At 42.2% G+C, this 14,374-nt stretch overlaps 1 long non-coding RNA gene across 1 annotated transcript; it reads right to left on the bottom strand.

Annotated features, from left to right (window-relative positions):
* Positions 1–5,283: 5,283 nt before the first annotated feature.
* Positions 5,284–13,972, bottom strand: LOC134299007 (uncharacterized). Its single transcript, XR_010006167.1, has 2 exons — positions 13,668–13,972; positions 5,284–8,194 (listed from the first exon to the last, which is right to left on the bottom strand). It is a non-coding gene; the product is annotated as an uncharacterized LOC134299007 (long non-coding RNA).
* Positions 13,973–14,374: the final 402 nt, after the last annotated feature.

The following is a 14,374-nucleotide window of genomic DNA, read 5'->3' as shown; positions in this document are numbered from 1 at the left end:
AAGTCTGATACCTTAAACCTAGGTCTAGTTGAAGGATATGAGTAGAAACTTGATGAAAGGACCAATGGGCCAGATCTTCCCGGATCTTTCAGCTTCCAGATCAAAAAATGGAATGTTGTCCATCAGAATTTGGGAGGTTCCAAAAAAACGGATCAGGGAACCCACTGAAATTCAGACAAATTACACACTCCTTATCAGTTCTTAATTCCTAGTCCTGAATCTACTGATTTCATGAGTCATAGGCAAGAGGAAAGTGCTTTAAGCAAATTTTAAGCTCAGCTAGTAGACCTTTGCCCCTGTAGCTAAGATTTTTGACTTAATTTGCAAGCAGAAAAATATGTTCAGTGTGCTTGAGCCACCAATCTTTTAATCAGGCCAAACACAATTGATTTCCTCCCCCCCCCCCCCCTCAGTTATTCATTTTATTAAAATTAATGATTTTAAAAGTATAAAAAAGTATAAAAATACATTTCAAATAACTATCAGAAACAATTTCATCTTTCTCCCCACCAAGTATTAGACACAATTTTTAAAATATGAAATGTATTTTGGAGGGATATGCTTCACAGGTCCTCTTTCAGTCTCCCTTTTATGCCACCCACACCAGTAGTTCATGGAGGTATATGGTGATTGGTTAGAGTTGCTCTTCTAAGCTGCTTTCCTGGCAAATGGAAGAGAAACAGTGGGAAGGCCAGCTTTGTTTTCCGTATGGAGGCATGACCGTGTGATTGGAGTTGCACTGAGTGTAACCACCACAAAAATCAGAAGGGAGAAAAACGGTCTCCAGAGTTAAAGCTGTAGTATCACAGAGGAGATTCAGGCTTAAGCTTTGAAACTGCAAACATCCCAAGCTATTAGTTACCCAGAACACAAAGTCCGGATTAATGATATTACCCCTAATTTAAGGAAGTTGTCATATTCTTTCAAACTCATATTTCTATACTGTGTCCAAGATTTAGATTTTAATCTACTGCTGCCAGAATCCCACAGCCCTGGAAAGATTTGTCATATAGGCAAGGCTTGCTGGGAATTGTAGTCCAAAAAAGTAATTCACTATCAATGGAACAATGAATCCATCCTGGGGTTTAGTCAACATTTTTCAAAAATGCTACCTAAAGTGCTGAATGCTGACCCCAAATAGATTCACCAGCTTGAATATCTCATCTAAAATTTGAACTACAACATGCAATAGATTTCCCATCTCATTGAAGTGGAAAAAGAAGGAAATATTTGTCCACCATGTAAGCACACATTCTTCTCGGTGTTATGAGGAAATCCTAGCCTCAATACCTGTCTCTTATGATTAGATTATAGCTTAGTAATATGCACATATTTTTTATGCTTTCCATTAGAAGATCAAGTCATCAGCAATCATTCGTGGCCAGGTAGGATTATCTTCCAGAGGTAGAGCCTTGGCAGTAGGTCCGTAAATGACTATGAAGACCCGTTCTGGATCTGCATGGTCCTTCACATTGAGGATGTAGGTTTCTAGATGGAAGGCAGTCACAATTAAGAGTTTGCTTGATGTGCCTTCCTCATGCCACATTTCTTCCTTTCACCCTGTATTCATGCCCCATCTAAAGTTTTCCTGTCTGAATGCATTTCCCTCTATGAACCATCACAGAGATTAAGATTTTCTGGGGAGGCCCTGCTCTCGTTCCTGCTACCGTCACAGTCACGATTGGTGGGGATGAGAGACAGGACCTTCTCAGTGATTGCCCATCGGCTATGAAACTCCCTCCCTGGCGAGATTAGATCAGCCCCCTCCCTGCAAGCCTTTGGGGCAGTGCAATAATGGCAGCAATAGGATGACTGACTTGTGATGGTTTTAAATAATGGTTTTAATGTGAAGATAACTGATTTTAGTATTTATGTATATTTATGGTTTATTTTATTTTCTGAGATTGAATGTTTGCCGTATATATGTTGTGCTCCACACTGAGTCCCCTTCGGGGTGAGAAGGGTGGAATCTAAATGTTTTAAATAAATAATAAATAAATCCATAGCACCTTCTATAAAAGCACATCTCAAGTTAAAATGCTTGAAGGCCAGGACTTCCCTGTTTTTGGTGTGTTTATCACATTTTTAAGGTTAGCGTTTATGACCATCTTTAAACCTCTTTTCTTGTCCACCAATATTCTATTTTCCATTCTTAAATTGAGAAAAAAGTAACTGCTTTAGTAAACAGTGATCAGACATGTGAACAACGTTGTCAGTTCAGTGAAGTTGATGGCATAGAATCATTATTTCAATGCCCAGATTGGCTGCAGCAAGTCTCCCTTGGTCCCCATATGTTTTTAAAAATAATTCTAAGCTCAGTTTTCTGCAGAGCGGTGAGTGGATAGCTCTTCCCTTACATTAAGGAGTGTCTCTTGATTACAAGGCCCCTTACTATAGCAGGAGCAGTTTGAAAACAGAATATTCTGTGGTTATCCCAGTGGCATGGAAACAGGGATGTAAAATCTTGACTTAGTTTATTCTTGTGCATTAAACTAGAAAAATTAGGATAAATTGTTTCACATTCATGGATGTCATTCAATGTACTTCCTTTTGTGTTCTTGAAGCAACATTAGAATCCCAGCCTTACCAGAAAGGACAGCCTACCAGCTTTCCAAGTCACTGTTACTTTTTTACATTTAGAATTCTCAGTCATTTAGAATTCTCAGTCAGATAGCTCTTCACCTCACCTTCAACCTGTGCTTGACGGGGTCGCACTCCCCCTGAAGGCGCAGGTCCGCAGCTTGGGGGTCCTCCTGGATTCGGGGCTGACGCTTGAGGCCCAGGTGTCGGCCGTGGCCGGGAGGGCCTTTGCACAATTAAAACTTGTGCGCCAGCTGCGACCATACCTCGAGAAGTCTGATCTGACCATGGTGGTCCATGCCTTAGTTACCTCTAGACTGGATTATTGCAATGCGCTCTATGTGGGGCTGCCTTTGAAGACGACCCGGAAATTACAACTAGTACAACGTTCGGCAGCCAGGCTTTTAACTGGAGTGAATTACAGGGCGCATTCAACGCCTCTGTTTAAGGAACTCCACTGGCTGCCGTTTATTTTCCGGGCCCAATTCAAGGTGCAGGTTATCACCTACAAAGCCCTAAACGGTTTGGGACCCACCTACCTTAGAGACCGCATCTCCCCCTATGAACCCGCTCGTTGGGGGAGGCCCTTCTCTCGCTCCCACCACCCTCGCAGTCGCGGTTGATGGGGACGAGAGAGAGGGCCTTCTCTGTCGTGGCCCGCCGGCTTTGGAACTCACTCCCTAGAGAGATCAGGCAGGCCCCTACCCTCCTCTCCTTCCGGAGGAGCCTAAAAACCTGGCTCTTCCAAAAGGCCTTTGATGTTTAATTGTTATGGGTTTGATTTATCTGCCCATTCTAAAATAGCTCCATTGTTGATGCGTTGCCATTATTACATTGCACTTTATTGTCCATTTTAGCTGGAAACTACCTCTCCCCATTTCGGAATATTCTGCACTTTGGCCTAGATCTATGAATTAGTCTCCTGTTTTTAACATTTTATGCTGCATGTTGATTTTAATGACTGTTTTATTGATGCTGATGTTTTTATTGTTGGGATAATTGTGTTATTGTTCTGTTATTGTTATTATACTGTTATATCGGGCAAGGCCCCATGTAAGCCGCCCCGAGTCCCTTCGGGGAGATGGGGCGGGGTATAAAAATAAAGTTATTATTATATTATATTATAAACTACAAATCCCAAAATTCCTCAGGATGTTTCAATTGTTGTTAAAAATGAATGATAATGCTCCAAGAGTGTCAAGTGTTTGGGCCCATAGTAGATGCTTCACAGTTTTTATTGTATTTCCTGTTGTAGTGTTGCCATCTCTTTTTTTTCATAAGTTTCTCATTTTAAATTTATTCATATTGATATCCTGGTATATGAGTAGATGGGCTTTATCTTATATTTCCACATTAGTTTTATTATAATCAGAAATATACATGGATCAAATTTATCTTGAACTTTGTCTTTTTGATTGTTTAAATAAAGATGTCATCTTGTCTCCCTTCTTAGACTTTAATTAAATCCATCAGCTTTACCAAATATGCTTTATCCCATGTATCCCATTTCTCTATGTTGAAGAGAAAGGTTTTTTCACTATTACAATGCACATTCATGCAGCTATGAATAAGTGTATATTTAATTCTCAAATGTCCAATTCTACTATCTCTTTTATGTATCAGAATAATATTACTAATGGATACTGGAAAAACATATTTTCAGTTTCTTTCAAAACAGAAAGTTAAATTTTTCTTATCTCTATACATGACCAAAACATGGGATAGATATTTCCATCTATGGTTCCACATCTCTGCAATTATGTGTAACTTTTGGGCAGATTTTATATAATCTTAATGGAGTCAGATTACCATCTAGATTGTAATTTTAAATTCTGGCAGAATGTCTTGGAAGATATATGTTTTCAAATCTATTTCCAACTTTTAAGATTTTTTCTAGAAGTACGTTTTCTAATAACTACAATAGTAATCTAAAATTTCTTTTATTTAGACTGGTCGTGTGTGTGTATATATAAAAAACTTAGTTCTATAGCTCTATTATATTAATATTTAAAGGGAGCAAAACACTTCTTAGATTCTTATAGCTGTATTTTTAATGACTCACTGAAACAAAGGCATTTTTGACACAGACATGAAATCGGTGAATAATTTTTCACTACTTCATTCTTAAATAGATCTTTGAATGTTGTTAATTTTGTTTCCTCTAGAATATAGACTAATATTGCCCAATTTATCTTGATTCTGTCTTTGAATCTGTTTTTGTATAGGTAGGCTGAATTTACTTTGAAACATATTGCCAGTTTATAAAAGAGTAATACAGGAATTCTACATTAGCAATTGAAAATATTCTTTAGCTCTTCTTCATAATCAATAGCAGATCTTATTTTCTACTTGGTAGTACAATTCCAATTTCCGGGAGATACTTTTTTCCTCTAAATTGATAATGTGGAACAAAACATGATACTTGATAGTATACTTTCATGGTTTAAAATGTCAAACATTTCTCTTCCCCCGGTAATATTGTTTGGTAAAGTGATGAATCTTGGTTCTTTCTTCCTTCTTTTCCCCAATACTCTCCATAATGTGTGATGAGCTGTACATACTGGTTAAGACAAGATGGCTGAACAATTTTTGTGTTTTACTTGCTAAGAACTTGATTTGGCAAGAACTTGCTAAGAAGCCGTCTTGAGTTCCAAGTTTGAGAGAAAGGAAAAATAAAAATAATAATGATACCAACAAAAACAGTGAACCGAATATTCCAGACTTTTACTAACTTCTTCATACAGCCCTTATCTGGAATTCTGAAATTTGAAATATTCCAAAATCCCAAATTGATCAGATAAGTGGCTGAGATAGTAACAATTTTGCTTTCTGATATTTCAATATACACAAACTTTGTTTAGTACAAAACAAAATTGAAATTATTGTATAAAATTACCTTCAGAGTATTGTGCATTAGTTGTTTATGGAACAAAATTTTGTTATAGGGTTTGTTTTCCAGTTCTTTGATCATTTTAGTCGCCCTTCTCTGGACACATTCCAGCTTGTCAACATCTTCCTTAGATTGCAGTGCCCAGAATTGAACACAGTGTGATTCCAGGTGTGGTCTGACCAAGAAAGAATAGAGGGGTAGCATGACCTCACTGGATCTAAAGGTAAAGGTAAAGGTTTTCCCTGACGTTAAGCCCAGTCGTGTCCGACTCTGGGGGTTGGTGCTCATCTCCATTTCTAAGCTGAAGAGCCGGCGTTGTCCGTAGACACCTCCAATGTCATGTGGCTGGCATGACTGCATGGAGCGCCGTTACCTTCCCGCCAGGGCGGTACCTATTGATCTACTCACATTTGCATGTTTTCGAACTGCTAGGTTGGCAGAAGCTGGAGCTTAACAGTGGGCGCTCACTCTGCTCTCCAGATTTGAACCTGGGACCTTCCAGTCTGCAAGTTCAGCCACTCAGCGCTTTAACACACTGAGCCACCGGAGGCTCCGGTGGATCTAGACACTACTATTTATGCAGGCCAAAATCCCATTGGCTTTTTTAGCCACCACATCACATTGTTAGCACATATTTAACTTGTTGTCCACGAGGACTCCAAGATCTTTTTCACATGTACTGCTGTTGAGCCAGGCATCCTCCATTCTGTATCTTTGCATTTCATTTTTTCTGCCTAAGTGGCGTCTCTTGCATTTGTCTCTGCTGAACTTCATTTGGTTAGTTTTGGCCCATCTCTACAATCTGTTTAGATCGTTTTGACTTCTGCTCCTGTCTTCTGGAGTATTGGCTATCCTTCTCAATTTGGCGTCATCTAAAAATTTGATGATCATACCTTCTAACCCTTCATCTAAGTCATTATAAAGATGTTGAACAGAACTGGGCCCAGGACAGAACCCTGCTTATGGCACTCCACTCGTCACTTCTTTCCAGGATGCAGAGGAAGCATTGATGAGCACCCTCTGGGTTCGTCAACTTAACCAGTTACAGATCCGCCTAACCATAATTTTGCCTAGCCCACATTTGATTAGCTTGTTTGCCAGAAGGTCACGGGGGGCCTGGTCGAAGGTCTTACTGAAACCCAGATATGCTACATCCACAATATTCCCTGCATCTACCCAGCTTGTAACTCTATCAAAGAAAGAGATCAGATTAGTTTGGCATGACTTGTTTTTGATAAATCCATGTTGACTATTAGTGATGACCGCATTCCTTTCTAAGTGTTTGCAGACCACTTCCTTAATTATCTTTTCCATAATCTTGTCTGGTATTGACATGAGGCTGACCCGACAGTAATTGTTTGGGTTGCCCTTTTTTACCTTCTTGAAGATAGGGACCACATTTGCCCTCCTCCAATCTGCTGGCACTTGTCCTGTTCTTCAAGAACTCTCAAAGATTATTGCCAGTGGTTCCGAAATGACTTCTGCTAGTTCCTTCAATACTTTTGGATGTAGTTGATCTGGCCCTGGGGACTTGAATTTGTTTAGAGTGGCCAGGTATTCCTGGACGACCTGTTTCTCTATTTGGGATTGGATTTTTCCTAATCCTTTGTCCACTCCATGTTGCTGAGGTTGGGGATAGCTTTCTTTTTGTGAGAAGACTGAGGCAAAGAAGGCATTAAGTAGTTCTGCCTTTTTCCTATCCCCTGTCAGCATCACCCCATCTTCTCCTTGCAGAGGCCCTGTTGCCTCCTTGTTCTTTTTTCTACCAATGTAAGCAAAGTAGCCCCTTTATTGTTTTTAATGTCCCTGGAAAGCCTGATCTCATTTTGTGCTTTAGCCTTGCAAACCTTTTCTCTACAGGAGTTGGTTATTTGTTTGAATTCTTCTTTGGTGATTTATCCCCTTTTCCACTTTTGAGTCTTAGCCTAGTTAGAAGTTCTTTGGGCATCCATTCTGGCTTTTTTGCACTTGTCTTATTTTTTCTCTTTATTGACACTGTTTGCAATTGCACCTTGAGTATTACACTCTTAAAAAACTCCCATCCATCATAACTCCCTTGTCTTTTAGTATCGGCATCCATGGAATGCAACTTAGTATTTTCTTCATTTTTCAGAAGTCAGCTCTCCTAAAGTCCAGAATGCGGGTTTGACTTGTCTTAGTTTTGGCCTTCCTTTGTAGCACAGACTACAGGAACACAAGAATCTGACCACTTCGACTGCGTTGATCAGGTCCCTTACATTTGTTAGGATGGGATCGAGAGTAGCTGATCCCCTTGTTGCCTCTTCTACCTTCTAGACCATAAAATTGTCTGCCAGGCAAGCAAGGAATTTGTTGGACTTTGTACTCGTGGGTGAGTTTGTTTTCCACCAAATATTGGGATAGATGAAATTGCCTATGGTTATTACATCTCTTCTTTGTGTCTGTTTGGTCAACTGTTGACAGAAGGTTTCGTTGAGTTCTTCATCCTGGCGTGGTGTGCAGTAGATACTCACGTGCTAAAAGTTGGGAGTTTGTCTTGTTTATTTCCAAAGACGAGGAAGGGAATAAGATGTTTAATAAATGCTATCCCTTTGCCTATCCCTGTGATATCAGTCTAATGTTACTTGCTTCAGAATTTAACACATACTGAGGCCTCATACAGTGGTTAGTAATATTTGTAATCAAGACTCAGAGTATAGAGCCAGTGTCAAACTTTCAGCTAGTGTCTTGAAACAAGCAGGCATTCTGAAAGAGAGAAGAAGTGGTTGAAAAAGGTTACATATGAATTATAGTACTCATTAATTTGACTTCCCCTTTATTGCTCCACATCTGTCACAAGTGTTCACCGTCTACCAGAAATGCGCTTGTAGGAGATATCTTTACCTTTCTGCAAGCACATACACTTACTGAGTTTTAATAAAGATGTGTGTCAAGTACAGTTAACACAACAACAAATATAACAACTTATACATGAACTGAACAATCAAAGCATTGAGCTGCAGAGGTATCAGGTCACAGGCTATGAGTACAAAAGCTCTAGGACAGGCATGGACAAACTTTGGTCCTCCAGGTGTTTTGGACTTCAACTCCAAAACACCTGGAGGGCCATAGTTGCCCATGCCTGCTCTGCAATGTGGCTCTTGTACAATTATACTGGGAAATCTAAGTTCAGCTGAAGAAGTAACGAGAGTGCAGGTGCTAAAGTCTATAAATAGTGTGAAAAGGTAAAGATCAAAGAGAGGAATTGAACAAGCCAGTACAACTAGTATTAGGAGGTAGTGACAGCGAGAATGTGTTTAGAAAGATTCCTGTGAATAACACAGGTCATAAGACTCATTCATATGCTTTTGAGGCATTGAAAAATTACTGTGGGGAAAACACTTTTCCATCCTGGTTAGTTTTATATCAGCTTTTGTAATATAGATGGCATCTGGCCAAGATGTATTACACCTGGATCAAAGAACAAGATGATACTCGTTCCCTCCATTCCATATATAAAATAGCACTGGACAGACAATCCCTTCAGTGCTAGTGATGAGATATTGCTTTTCACTGTCCTAAGAGTAGTTGAGGGAGCGGAAGAGAAACTATGTGCTTTACACAGCTCTGTCTACCAACCAATGGGAAGAATGACTTAAGAGCAGCCTCGAGCATCTTCTGCCTGAGGCCTAACAATATTGCTGGCACTGCTCTTTTAAAGATTTCTGCATTTTCCTGACCATGGTATTATTTTAGATATCATCACCACTCAACAAAATTCAATCCATTGCCACTAAAAATTACAATGAAATCATCATCCCCACCCCACATGAATGGAAGCTTCTACATCATATCATGATAATAGGTAGTGAACTATAAACTGAATTGCTATTTTTCTTTTGACTTCAAACACTCCTGTAACATGCTGTTACAGAAACTTTAATTTGCTTAATCTGTCTCTTCTGTAATTAATTAGGTCCTTGAGGAAAGGTCCGGTGCAGTCTATTAATTAATATAGAGCCATATAGCTACATTGTCGTGAATTGGGTATTTGGACAGGAAATAAAGGTTAAACTATGAATGGGTTGTGTTGGTTAGGAAACAGGAGGAAGCACCTGCTGTTCCTCAAATTTTTAGATGTCTATTTTCAGTTCAATGCAGATTTTTTAAAACACCACTTTGTCTGCCCATTTATCTTTCTATTGCCAATTCATGAAGAACTCATGCATACTATTCTATACATTTCTGGATCAGCTGCCAAAAAAAGAGTGTTCTCATGTTGATTTTAACCCATGCACTTTTCTGTAGCATGCATTATCCCTCATCCAAAGCCATTACGTGATCACACAATACACTTCATTCTTCAGCATTATTGCCAACTTCTAGCTTCTTTGGATGTAGGTCATGCTATAGGACTGGCCAAAAATGGCTGAAAAAGATCAAAATGGTTCCCACACCTCATTGTGTGTATAGAAACAAACCAACAAGCATTGACTGGTTCTTCTGTAAGCAACACCGGGAAAATCCAGTATGGCTCCCTTTCTACAGATTTAATATTACTATGCTTCAAAAAGACAATCCCTCCAAGAAGTGTTTGTGGATGTATTTAGGTTAAGCCTGAACAACCAATTTATGATTCCAACTCTTAGAAGCCCTACCCAAAAAGGTAAAGGTAAAGTTTTCCCCTGGCCTTTAAGTCCAGTCGGGCCCGACTCTGGGGGTTGGTGCTCATCTCCATTTCTAAGCCGAAGAGCGGGCGTTGTCCGTAGACACCTCCAAGGTCATGTGGCTGGCATGACTGCATGGAGCGCCGTTACCTTCCAGCTGGAGTGGTACCTATTGATTTACTCACATTTGCATGTTTTCGAACTGCCAGGTTGGCAGGAGCTGGGGCTAACAGCGGGCGCTCATTCCGCTCCCGGGATTTGAACCTGGGACCTTTCGGTCTGCAAGTTCAGCAGCTCAGTGCTTTAACACACTGCGCCACCACCAGGGGCACAAGTACAGTCAAAATATGAGATTGCTATTGCCTACAGTTTCAAATATCTATGAGGGTTCTTGGAATATACCCTTCTCAGATACAAAGGTCATGCCAAATTTGAATCTTGGTAATATATAGCAAAGCGATTGAGAAAACCTTTAAAAGTGAATGCAAATATTATTACAATATGAGACAGAACAACAACAATAACAACAATATAACACCGTCAGAGCTGTCCGAGTGTAGCATTTATTGAATTAAGCAGAGTGGTTGATCAGGACATTTGTACAGATACCAAGATGCTTGTTTATAAAGCTTACAAAGCTATTGTTCTTCCACCTCTGTTGTATGTCTGTGAAACATGGATCATCTACAAACATCACTCTCGGCTTCTGGACAGATGCCATAAGAATTGCCTCTAAAAATCCTATAAATCTCTTGGGAAGACAGGCAGACAAATGCCAGCTTTCTGGAAGAAGCAAAGACCAGCAGCACTGAAGCGATGATCCTCCACCATCAACTTCACTGGACTATCCACATTGTCCGAATGTCCCATCACTGTTTCCCAAAGCAGCTACTTTATTCTCAGCTCAAGAATGGAAAATGAAATGTTGGTGGACAGTAAGAAGGAATAAACACTGATAATCCTTGGCTCCCGAGCATTCTAACTTGAGGTCAACTGTTACCAACAGTGCTATGGATTTTGAAGAGGCACAAATAGAGGGTGAAAGGGAGAAATATGCCAAGAGGTTTCTCTCCACACAATGTTTCTTTCACATGTTTCTTCCATATAGTATTTCTTCCACACATGGTTTCTTCCACGCAATGTTACTTCCACGCTTCTCTCCACATGTTTCCCTCCACATAGTGCTACTACTTTCACACAATGTTTCTTCTTTACGTTTCTCGCAACACAATGCTTCCTGCCCTTCAGTGTTTCTTCCACACAGTGTTTCCCTCTACACCAGGCAAACCTTTTTGCTTTGGGGTCGCATTGTGGGCCTAGCTGGCAGGGAAGGGACGGGAGAGAGGGGGCAGTTTGCATTCTTGGTGGGACAATCGTGCAAGAGGTAGGGCCTAGGAGGGGGCAGAACAGGGCCTCGTAATCCTCAGGTTGATGTCCTGGCATAAGGAAGAGCTGCTTGCCCCATCCCTATGCTGGGAGGAAGGTGGGATACACGCCAACTGCCCTATCCTTCACCCCTGATCCTAGGGCTGTGCTCTTGACATTATGCCAGGAGGAGGGTGAGATAGGCGGTGGCTGAGAGTGCTCTGGAGGCCTCTCAGCCACTATGTGCCCTCCTTGAGCTGTCCTCCCGGCATAAGCATGGGGCCACTAGCACCGTCCTTTTGCCAGGAGGAGAGTGAGATGTGTGGTGGCTGAGAATGCTCCAGAGGGCTCTCATCTGTTGCATGCCTGCCTCCCCCATCTTTTTGGCATATGGATGCGGTGGGCAACAATGTTCTTATGCCAAGAGGACAGGGAAAATCAGGAGGGCCTGAGGTAAGCTCCTAAGGGGCCACATTCGCACCCCCCCCCCCCGCCCCAAGCCTTAGTTTGTCCATGTCTGCTCTACACAGTGTTACTTTCACACATGAATTCTCCCATACAATGGTCTTCCATACAATGTTTCTTCCCCACTCAGTGTTTCTCACCATTCAATGTTTCTTCCACACAACATTTTTTTCCCACTCAATGTTTCCTTCATACAAAGTTTATTCCACACATGGTTTCTTCCATACAATGTTTCCATCCAGTGTTAAAAAAGGTAAAGGTAAAGGTTTCCCCTGACATTAAGTCCAGTCGTGATCGACTCTGGGGGTTGGTGCTCATCTCCATTTCTAGGCCAAAGAGCCGGCATTGTCCATAGACACCTCCAAGGTCATGTGGCCGGCATGACTGTGCTTTAACACACTGTGCCACCAGGGGCCCCTCCAGTGTTACTTTCACACATAGTTTTTTCCACACAATGTTTCTTCCGTACAATGTTTTTTCCACACATGGTGTCTTCCACACAGTTTTTTTAAACGTCAGGTGTGACTTGAGAAACTGCAAGTCACTTCTGGTGTGAGAGAATTGGCTGTCTGCAAGGACATTGCCCAGGGGACGCCTGGATGTTTTGATGTTTTACCATCCTTGTGGGAGGCTTCGCTCGTGTTCCCACATGTGGAGTTGGAGCTGATAGAGGGAGCTCATCCACACTCTCCCCGTGTTGGATGTGAACTGGCACCTTCAGGTCAGTAACCCAACCTTCAAGTCAGCAGTCTGCCAACACAAGAATTTTAACCCATTGCACCACTTGGGGCTCTTCCACACAGTGTTACTTCCACACTAGGTTTCTTCTCCACACCTTTCTCATGTCACATTGTTTCTTCTCCACACAATATTTCTTCCCCGCCCACTGTTTCGCTCCATTCAATGTTTCTTCCACACAAGGTTTCCCTCCACACGTGTTACTTTCACGCATGGCTTCTCCCATAGAATGTGTCTTCCACACAGTGTTCCCTCATTTATTGCGGGGGTTAGGTTCCAGGACCACCCGCAATAAGTGAAAATCTGCGAAGTAGGGACACTATATTTATTTTAATATTTATACATTATTTTAGCAGTTATACACTATTTTAAGTCTTTATCAACGAATCGTGTGTTGATAAATCAACTCCCTCTCCTCCCATTGCCGCTTGAGCTCCTTTTCTCTCCCTTTGGCTTCTTTTTCCTCCCTTCCTTAGGCTGTAAATTATAATTTTTTTATGATTTATAATAGGAGCCTCCGGTGGCTCAGTGCGTTAAAGCGCTGAGCTGCTGAACTTGAAGACTGAAAGGTCCCAGGTTCAAACCGGGGAACGGAGTGAGCGGCCACTGTTAGCTCCAGCTTCTGCCAATTTAGCAGTTCGAAAACATGCAAATGTGAGTAGATCAATAGGTACCGCTCTGGCGGGAAGGTAACGTCGTTCCATGCAGTCATGCCAGCCACATGACCTTGGAGGTGTCTACGAACAATGCCGGCTCTTCGGCTTAGAAATGGAGATGAGCACCAACCCCCAGAATTGGACACGACTGGACCTAACCTCAGGGAAAACCTTTACCTTTATGATTTATAATAGTCTTTTAGAGTTTATTGAAAAACTGGGAAACAGCGAATCCGCGAAAAATGAACCGCGAAGTAGTGAGGGAACACTGTACTGTTATAACACAATGGTTTTCCCCCACCCAATGTTTCCCCCATTCAACGTTTCCCTCCACACAGTGTAACTTACGCAGTGTTACTTCCAGACACAAAGTTTCTTTTCCACACGTTTCTCTCATGACACAATGTTTCTTCCCCACTCAGTGTTTCTCTCCATTCAATGTTTCTTCCGCACCATGTTTCCCTCCACACCGTGTTTCTTCCACACATGGTTTCTTCCATACAGTGTTTCTCCCACCACACAATGCTTGCCTCCACACCCCTTCCCCGTCTGTCGTGCACGCGCGCGCCAATGTGGCCCTGTGGGCGCGCGCGCGAGCGGCGCTTCCTCCTCAGCTCAAGGATGGGTGACTCCCCTCTGGCGCTTTCCCCGCCTGTCTCTCGCTCCCTTTAATCTTGTCGCTGCAAAAAAACAAAACCGACAGTCCTGCTTCGGCGCGGCGTCGGCGAAGGAGGAGGCGGGCCCAGACACACACCCAGACAGACAGACCCGCCCCGCCCCGCCCTCCTTGGTTCCTTCTCTTGTCTCTTTCGCTCCGTTCTAACTCTCCTCCGAGGATGAAAAGGCAAGGATCCCCAAGTTGGGCTCGGGCAGCCAATGGGAGAGCGCCTGGCGCCTCACGTGATACCCCCCCCCCGGTCCTCGCGCACCCTCCACCCGCTTGTCTATTTAGTAGTTCTTCAGTTCGGAACTGCGGCTCGGGCCGGTCGCGAGGAGGGCGAAGGGGTCTCGCGGGGCGCAGGAGACAGACAGACAGACAGAAGAGGGGCTTCGGG

The sequence above is a fragment of the Anolis carolinensis genome, chromosome 4, assembly GCF_035594765.1.
Source record: "Anolis carolinensis isolate JA03-04 chromosome 4, rAnoCar3.1.pri, whole genome shotgun sequence".
In the NCBI taxonomy this organism is placed as follows: domain Eukaryota; kingdom Metazoa; phylum Chordata; class Lepidosauria; order Squamata; family Dactyloidae; genus Anolis; species Anolis carolinensis.
This window is presented reverse-complemented; position numbering and strand designations above follow the sequence as displayed.